Source organism: Bactrocera tryoni, unplaced genomic scaffold, assembly GCF_016617805.1.
Source record: "Bactrocera tryoni isolate S06 unplaced genomic scaffold, CSIRO_BtryS06_freeze2 scaffold_11, whole genome shotgun sequence".
Lineage (NCBI taxonomy): Eukaryota > Metazoa > Arthropoda > Insecta > Diptera > Tephritidae > Bactrocera > Bactrocera tryoni.
The window spans coordinates 18,720,367-18,730,309 of NW_024395824.1; positions in this window are offsets into that span (position 1 = coordinate 18,720,367).

The window sequence follows — 9,943 nt, forward strand, 5'->3', positions numbered from 1 at the left end:
TTTTGGCCAAGAATCAGGAGATTCTGTCAACCATCTGGGGCCATTCCACCAGAGGGGGGTGGTGGCAAGGTGCAGCGGTTTGCACCCTCTTGTACCTAAATCGGCAGGATTGTCAGCACTGGCTACGTGTCGTCAAGTGGCTGACCCCACTAGGTCAAGTATTTGTGACATACTATTCGAAATGTACGTTTTCCATGCGTGTGGTGGTTTTTCCAACCAAGCTAGAACGATTTCAGAATCGCACCAGAGATGCAATCTGTATTTCTTCATGTTTAAGTGGGTCTGCACCATGGAAACCAATTTTGCGAGTAGTAGGGCGCCACAGAGCTCAAGTCGAGGTAGACATAGCGTTTTTAGAGGAGCCACCTTAGCTTTAGCTACTAATAAGTGGCTTGTGGTCGCGTTATCGCTTTGTGTGCGCACATATAAAGTGACACAGTATGCCTTCTCAGAGGCGTCACAGAAGCCGTGTAATTCGACTTTGTGTTCGGGGGAATAGTTTACCCACCGTGGGATTTGTATCTGTGAAATATCGTTTAGATTTCTCGCGAACTGTGATCACTTTAATAAACGAAGTGGTTTTACTTGTTCGTCCCAGTCGGTCCCATCAAGCCATAATTCTTGTATCAAGATTTTCGCTTGTATCATAATTGGCGAAAGCCATCCTGCGGGGTCGAAAAGTTTTGCCACAGAGGAGAGAATTTGGCGTTTTGTAATGGCGGATAAAGCGGATATGGACTCAGTTGTGTATGAGAACTGGTCCGATATCGCATTCCATTGGATGCCCAGAGTTTTGTTGTACTTTCCTTTTCGAAAACAAGGAAATTAGTGTCCAACAAATTTTCTTTTGGTATGTTTTTTAATATATTTGGGTGATTTGCCGTAATCTTTTTTAATGGAAACCCTGCGGTTTTAAGGGCTCTTATAACCTGTGATAAGGATTCGTATGCTTGTGGAAGACTGTGACTTCCAGACAAAATGTCGTCAACATACGTTTGGGTTTTTAACACCTGGGTTGCCAGAGGGAATTCTGACTTGGTGTTTTCTGCCAATTCGTGCAGTGTCCGAATGGCTAAGTATGGGGCACAGTTGACGCCAAAGGTAACTGTTTTTAACTTAAAGTCGCGTAGTGGACTGGTGGGGGATTTTCTGAAAATAATTCTTTGGAAATCTTGATCGTCTTTATGTACGACTATTTGTCTATACATTTTCTCGACGTCCCCGTTGAATACGTATTTGAATATACGCCAGTTTAAAATAAGTAGCATTAAGTCAGGTTGAAGCGTGGGTCCCGTAAACAGGATATCGTTTAGGGAATTCCCCGAGCTAGTGGATCTTGAGGCGTTGAAGACAACTCTTACTTTAGTTGTTTTTTTATCTGGCTTTACTACTGCATGATGTGGCAAGTAAAATGAGTAGTATTTACTTTGTATGATTTTTTCGCCAGCGCTGACTTCCTCCATATGGTTTAAATGGAGGTATTCTTCTACGACTCTATCATATTCTGGTTTCAGTTCGCCTTTTTTAAGTAGGTTTTTTTCCATACTTAAAAACTGTTTGATAGCAGAGGTGCGGGAATGACCTAAGGCGAGTGTGCGGCGAAATTCTGGTTTTAGTGGTAGTCGTACGACGTACCGGCCATCATCCGATCGAGTAGTTGTGGTTTTGTAAAAATTCTCACAATATCGATCTTCAGTGATTGATACGGGGGGGGGAGTTCTTCTAACTCCCAAAATTTTCTTAATTGCGAATTGAGGTATTCGTTGGAGATTTCCTCAACTTGAGTTGTCATCGTGGCAACTGGTTCCGCAACTAGTCCACTTAGGACCCATCCGAAAATGGTATTTTGCGCCAGAAGTGTTTTTGTAATTTTCTCAATACCTTCAAGTATTATCTGTGGTATGAGGTCGCTGCCTAATAGAAGATCTATTTGAGCGGGAGTGTTGCAGTTGGGGTCTGCTAATTTAAGGTGTGAAACCTTTTGCCAATGCTTGCTATTTATATGATAGCTTGGAAGCATGTTTGTTAATTGCGGTAAGACAATAGCTTCTGCTTGTATGCGCTTATCCGCTTTGGGGGAAAAGAGGGTAATGGGGCAGATTTTATTTGAGTTTTGAACAACTCTTCCGCCCATTCCCGTGATTTCAAAATTGGCCAGTTTTGTTGGCAACTGTAGCCTGTTTTGTGCCCGAGACGCTATGAAAAATCGGGTTGATCCTTGGTCTATTAGGGCTCTGAGTTTAAACAGCTCTCCTCGGTGTTCGATGGAGACGACTGCTGTAGGTAGTAGTACTCTACTGTTGTTTTCGCTATGTAGCGTTTGGGTTTTTAATGCCTTTGAGCAGCATGGTGCTTCTTGGCAGTTTTCTGAATTTGTTGTTGTAACTAAACCTGTTGCTCTTTTTATGTTTGCGCTGTTTTGGGGTGAGCTGGAAAAATTGGTAATGTGTAACATCGAATGATGTCGTTTATGGCAATAAACGCAATTAAATTTGCTTTCACAATCTTTAAGCATGTGTGCATGTGATAAGCAGTTTGTGCAAAGTATTTTTGACTTTACAAAATTGTTTCGGTCAATTATATTTAATTTCTTAAGGTTCTCGCAAGATTTAAGTTTATGTCCCCCTGTGCACAATTCGCATGACGTTTGTTTGTATTGTTCAGATGTGAACGTTTGATTTTTGAAGAAGCTTCTATTTGAATTGTTGTTGCTACTGGCTTGGGATCTTTGGAAGCTTCTATTAAGGTCATGGGAAATACCTTTTGGTTTAGATATCTTTTTGTCAATTCTTTCTGCGATTTCATACTGGGTAGTTAGGAAATCTTGCATTTGCTGCCACGTGGGGCATTTTTTCCTTGATGAGAGAGATTGTTCCCATAGCAATAACGATTTTTCTGATAATGCGGCGGTGCATATATTTATCAGAATTGGGTCCCAATTGTCTGTGGGAATATTTTGTGTCGCTAAAACCGACAAACAGTTGGAAACAGTGGATTGAAGTTTCATATATTCTTCACTTGTCTCCTTTTGAATTTTGGGCAAGCTCATTAATATCGTTATTTGCTTATCTACCAGTATTCGTTCGTTTTCGTACCTTGATCTCAGAGCTTCCCAAGCCAAATGGAAATTGTCGTCATTTAATGCGAACTGTTTTACGATGACGCCTGCTTGTCCTTTTGTTTTGTATCTGAGGTGATACAACTTTTGAGCATTTGATAATTTCGGATGGTTTATGTAAACAGCTGTGAACATGTCCCGGAAGGACGGCCATTGTTCATAACCACCATGGAAAATTTCAGTGTCACAAGCGGGCACCTTGAGGTGGATACCCGAACTTGCCTCTTGATTTTGAATTTGTGGCAGCTCTACTCTCGGAGGTGGAGTAGGTGCAACTGCTTTAATTAATTTTAGCTGATCTGCGATCATAATTTTTGTGTCTTCATACTGGTCTAAGCAGTTTTCAAATTTGGCGTAAGCAGAAGATTTAAAGTTTTCTGGTAGATCTGAATCGTCAGTATCTACAATTGCGTCATATGCACCCTGGAGACGTGTCCAAAAATTTTCGATTGTTTGGCTTTTTATTTCTAGCGCAGATTCAGAATTCTCTTGAATCGGCGAAGAAGCAAATCGGCTGCAATATTTTATTAGACAATCACTCTCAGAAATGAATTTAGAGTATGATATGTCTTTCCCCTTTTTCTGTTTCGTAGCACCTTGCTTCGAGCGTGTAGCTTCTGCAGGTGTACATGGACTTTTTTCGTCAGAAATCATCTTTGGGACTTTTAGTAACTGACTTGGTTTAGAGTCTTTTGAGTCAGAGCTCATTTAAAAAAAAAAAAAAAATGTGACGAATGGAAAACAGAAATTTTCAATTAAAACTTGATTGGTATTATCAAGTTGTAGATGCAATGTTTCGAAAAGAAGACTCTTTTGTAAGTAAGAGTTTCAGAGAAAATCGATAAACAGATTTTTTTTTTTTTTTTTTTATACTGAAATTATTGAATTTAATTTCAACACAGATTTCGTATATATCTATGTATGTTCAGACGAGAACTCTTTTACTTGAATAAGAGTTTTTGATTAAATTAGTAAACCAAAACGCTTTTAATTGCCGCGTATAATCGTGATTTTTTGTAACCGACAACTCTTTTAAGGTAAATAAGAGTTGTTTTTATTTTTGTTTCGAATTATGTACTTCAATTTGAATTTCGCTTTAATTTTATTTAATTATTTGTTATTAACCGCAAAAACAAATAATTTTTTTTTTGTTGTATGTATGTATTTGTATATATTGTATATGTACGTATATATTTTATGGTTATTTTATTTTATTATGTGCAAATGAGAGCTCGTTTTAGAGATCACTGCACTTTGTACATATGCATGTATGTACATATGTATTACGCTTTATTATGTTTTACACAATCCTGCTTGTTTTTGTTGACCAAAAACCAAGGGGTATTGTGGGATATGTGCCAATGTGGTCTTTGAATATATTGTATACGCAATCCTGCTTCTTTTTGTTAATCAAAAACCAAGGGGTATTGCGGAATATATGCCAATGTGGACTTTGAAGTAATATGCGTATTTACATATGTGACGATACACGATTGTACAAATTTTCAATTATATTATTATAATAAATTTTTTGCCGTTTAAAAACGTACAGATGCTGCGATCAGTATTAAATTGTTGACGATTTAATTGAAAAACAAATTTTTATTTTGTTCAAGTTGTACCCGGGGTATAAATTTACCATATGCGTTTCTGCGTGTGTATGTATGTACGTATTTATAATGCGACCGTATACTCGTACATAGGTACGCGTGTACATATGTATGTATATTCGCCGTACGAATAAACCGCGAAAAGAAAATTAGCGGACACTTAAAGTGGGTAGATATTTATGTATATAAGTAAATATATGAAATATATGTATCGTTTCCTCGTATATGTTTTCACGATATGTTTTTTAAAAAAGAGTAAATTTACTCTTTGTAATTTATATAAATATAATTTAATCGGATATATGTATGTATGTATATGACATATGTAAAGTTTTATTTATACATATGTATGTATGTATGGTTTTAGATTTAAATGTTTCCTCTCTTTTGTTTGCTTATGATTTGCCTTGGCTTTCTTTTTTTTTTTTGTTTTTAAGCAGTCCTGCTTATACTTGATTAAGCATAAGGGGTACCGCTGGAAATTGGTGCAAGTAAATACTTGAAAGATTTTTTGTTGTAAAAATAATTTTGTGTTTTCACACAACTGTAAGCCTTTAGCGGCAATCAATTATTTATTATACGTATTACCAAACTGTTTTGTTTCTTAGCGGTATTTCGGTTTTTACCGGGAAATAACCGAATACTAAAACAGTTTAGCAACAGTTTTTTTTTTTTTTTTTATTCTAACGGATGGTTAGAAACGCAAATTATCTGTTTAAAATTTTTGGCCTTTTTTTTTTTTTATTAAAAAACCATACATATGTATATATAATAGAAATAATGATAGGAACGATACAACCAACTCACTTGTATTTCCGCCAGGGGTTTTGGGGACAGTTTGATTGTATGTATGTGCGTGTGTGCGTTTGTGGGCTTTCCTCCCAGTGTGTGCGTTTGTGGCCTCTTCTCCCAGTCCTTTTGTTGCGGTGAATTTTGGTGAGATGCTGATGCTGTGTAGTTTTTTTTTTTTTTTTTGTTTATTACTTCGCGCCCGTTTTTTGGTGGTTACTTTTTATGTCTATTTTTTGTTGTTAAAACCGGCTTCGCGCCCGCTATGTAATTTATTTCTTTATTTCGCGCCCGCTCTTTTCATTATATGTATGTATTAGGGTGTTTTTTTTTGGAGAGAAAATGTTTTGTCTAGGAATCGCACTTATATTCTTGTATATATGTACATATGTATGTATATGAAAGTTGCCGCCACTGCACTTTTATGTGCTTTTATGTGTTCACTGCACTGTTGATTCCTCACTTTTTTTTCCGTTTTAACTGCACTTTCTTCTCACCGCAAAAATTTTTTTTTTTTTTTTGGTTTAGCTTAGATTTTTGTTTTTGTTTTTCCAAGCTAGTTCACTCGCACTTCACTGCACAATTTTTGTTTTCGTTAATACGTTTTTTTTTTTTTTTCTTTTTTCACCACTTTTCTATTTTTCCATAGTGCCTCTCACTATGGCTCGAAGGACCAATGTTTCTATCGCTATTGCTAGCCACCACTTACCTCGGCACTTGTTATCTCACCGGCAAAAAGTATACACGGTTTGGTTTAATTTAATGTTTAGTTTAATGTTTCGGTTTGGTTTGTTTAATTTAATGTTTAGTTCAATGTTTCGGTTTGTATTTAATATTTAGTTTTAATGGTTTGGATTCACTGCCACTGCGAAATACGGAGACTGACGCTGCGTGACACGTTCGCTCGGTACGAGATCGTTGTAAAAAGGGGAGGTCGTCCTCTCGAGCGGTCGGTTTTGATTGTTGGGTAGTGTAGAGTTGTGGTGTGATGTTTGCATGTGTGGTATATTCGTGTGTAATAGTGTGTGGTGTCTTCATGTGGAATTTCTGCATGTGTGGTGTCTTCATTTGTGGATCGCGTTAGTGTGGTGTGTTGTAGTGTGGTTGTTCAGTGTCGGATGTATAGAGGGGAGAGCTAACTCATCTAGCCACAAAGCTTTTCCGCACACGTGTCGTGAACATAATAATGTAAAAAGAAACAGCTGATTTCTATTTAAATTATATTGATAGTAATATGCGTGCAGTCAATTGCTCCTATGGTGCTTTTTATTCCAAATTTTCTAAAAAATCTGGAATATATTTCAAATAAATTAGCTTAAATTGGTATATTATTAATACTTGCCCCGTTTTCATAAAAGTTTCTTCTTGCACAAAGGTATTCTCGCTCATCGTAGCGTAAACATTTTAAATGCCGCGCCCGATTCCTATTCTAACACTTTTCATCTTCGTTTAACAATAATAACAAAAGTAAAAGATATTCCATTTTCAGAACAAAATGCGCAATCAGATATTTAATTCATAACGAGCACTGTTAAGAGCATTTGACATCTTAACAACTTATAAAGAAAAAAACTTTTTATTTCAGACACAGAATACTAAATGATTGATAAATTTCAAATTTTGACAAATTAGAAATATGTTGAATTTGTCAAGTGCACAGAATAGGGGTGTAAGTCTTATCAATAAAGTACCTGTTTAATAATTAAGTACAATATCTTTAAATGTATTTGGAGTTTGTTAATTTTATAGTTTAAGTCTTATCAATGAAGTTTTTTTTTGCAATATCTTTTTATTTTTTGAATCTGCTTTTTATTTTAAAAACCTAACAATAAGTTATAAAATCTTACATCTATTTAAAAACTAGACAAGCTCAAGCAAGTGTTTGAGCTGTTTTGGTGATACGTTGCTCCTTAGTACGCAGGCATATCTCTTCTTTTAAGACGTGTTTGATCGCAGGAATGTACCAAAGCATTAGCCAAAGGGTTTGGGTGATCTCGGAGTTTAGATATATATTTAATTCTGCTGTCTTCTACTGCTTTCTTTACCATAGAAATACCAAGGTCTTTATGGATATTTTCATTACGCATGTACTATGGTGAACACGTGATTGTTCTAAATATTTTTGATTGGAACCTTTGTATTTATCAATGTTAGTTGCTGTGGGTCGTACTCCACAGTTGAATGCCATACATCCAAATCGGCTTTATGACCGCATTATATAAATGCACTTTGTTGTCTGGGCTAAGTTTGGAGTTTTTATTTAAAAGCTAATTTAAATTTGCAGCTCTTATCTTCATACAAGTTATTTTACTAGATATGTATATGTTTTCTCCACGTAAGTCTTCTATCTAGATGAATACCAAGATAAGTTACTACGTTCGCTTGGGGTACTAAAATATTGTTCAATTTTACTGCCGGACACATTTTAGGTCTGAGCGAAAACGTAACATGCTTACACTTTTGCTCATTCACATTTATACGCCAGTTGGCTAGCCATTCTTCGACAGACCTTAAATGCTCGGCTAATATTCTTGATGCTATTATGTGGCATATGTTGCATGGCTCACTAAAGCTGTGTCATCCGCAAAATCTGAGGTCAATATATTATTAGCTGTAGGAAGATCTGCAGTATATATCTCCATGTGATGTATAGAGTTGGGCCTAAACACTGCCCTGTAAGTACACCAGCCCTTATCTGTCGTTCACCAGATATGAAATCTCCTTAATTTTTACCAAAAATTGTCTATTTTTTAAATAAGACTCCAATGTTTTATGCAATTCTAAGGGTAGAATGTTTTTAATCTTATACAAAAGGCCTTCATGCCACACCTTATCAAACGCCTGAGCCACGTCTAGAAATAATACTGAACAGTACTCTCTGTGCTCAAATGCTTTTTCTTATTTGGTTAGTAATTCTATTTACTTGATCTATCGTGCTATGTTTTTCACGAAACCCGAATTGGTGCATTGGTATTCTATTATTTCCGTGGAGATGAAGATGACTCCTTGATAGTAACACTTGTGTTGGGTAAGCTGGACAGCTCAAAGTTGTTCTTTTGGCAATTAGGTTGAAATACCTTTTCTAGGTGATTTGCAAAACAAGTAGCCTTTTCCTCGTCACTTCGAGCCCAATTTCCACCCAAGTCTTGCATAGGCATGTTGGAGTCAATTGGTAGCTTCATGAGACTTTTGGGCTTTCCAAAGGGAATTTAGTTTGCTTGAATTGGGAGACAACTTGGGACTTTACATACATTTCAGTGTTGAATTCTTACCGCGTTTCAGCGGCTTTTTTTAATTTACGTATAGCAGATTTCAATTGACGTTGAGTGAACGGGGAGCGATTTTATCTGCCATTTTCGTCTTGACACGCCTTTTTTCATTTACCAGCCTTTCTATTTCACTATTAGTGAAACCAAGCGCCTTATAGCTTTTCTTTGGTGTTGCTAAGACATCTGTGTTCGTTATTATATCATTGAGTTATCTTAATGCGTTGGCGTCAATATCAACTTCCTGTATTTATTTTGTACTCAATATTAATGTGGCTACTCACGTATTTTTTATATTTTAGCCAATTCGTTTTATAAGAAGTTAGACCCACTTTTGGATCAACGAATATGGGCTGTTCACATAATTTTATTAGTAAAGGAAAGTGATCAGAAGATATATCAGTACATGTATTAGCTGTTATGTGCGATTTATCTATATTGTTGATTACAGCAAAATCAATCAAATCTGGTATCTTTTTCCGCATTTTTACGATCACTAGGCCAATATGTGGGCTTACCAGGAGATATTATGCCTATTTAGAATAGTGCGATACAGCTGTCGTCCTTTCGGATTAATTAGCCGTGAGGCCAAATACGTGTGCTTTGCATTGTAATCTCCACCTGCTAGAAATCTATGGCCTAGTGTTCCAAAAAAGTCTTTGAATTGGATGTCTGTAATTTTAAACCGAGGTGGGCAGTATATGGCCGTCAGATTTAAGTCCCCCCAGCGATTTTTTATAGTTATTGTTGTTATTTTTTTAATTTTCATGATTAGAAAAATTTATTTGAAATACCTGAATATATTCGCGCAATGTTTCTTTATTGCTTCACAAGTTTCAATCACAATATGGCTTAAGCTGTGCGGAGATATTGCTGTTAAAAATTCTAAATCTTCAAAACTTTCGCCTGATGGCAAAAATCTCTAATAAAGGTGTCTTTGTTTATCAAAGGCTCCACCATGGACAAGAGCTTTTTTTTATAATTTTCGTTATTCATGCGTACAAAATTTTTAAATTTTTGTATAGAATTTGCTTGCAATTCTTTAAAATTGGTACGATGCGAATATATTTTCGTTCTTTACAAAATTTTTCGCACCAAAGGCGTTGCTTTCGTTTTTTGTCTTTTTTGCTTCTCATAATCCTTTTACAATCGCTTGCTTC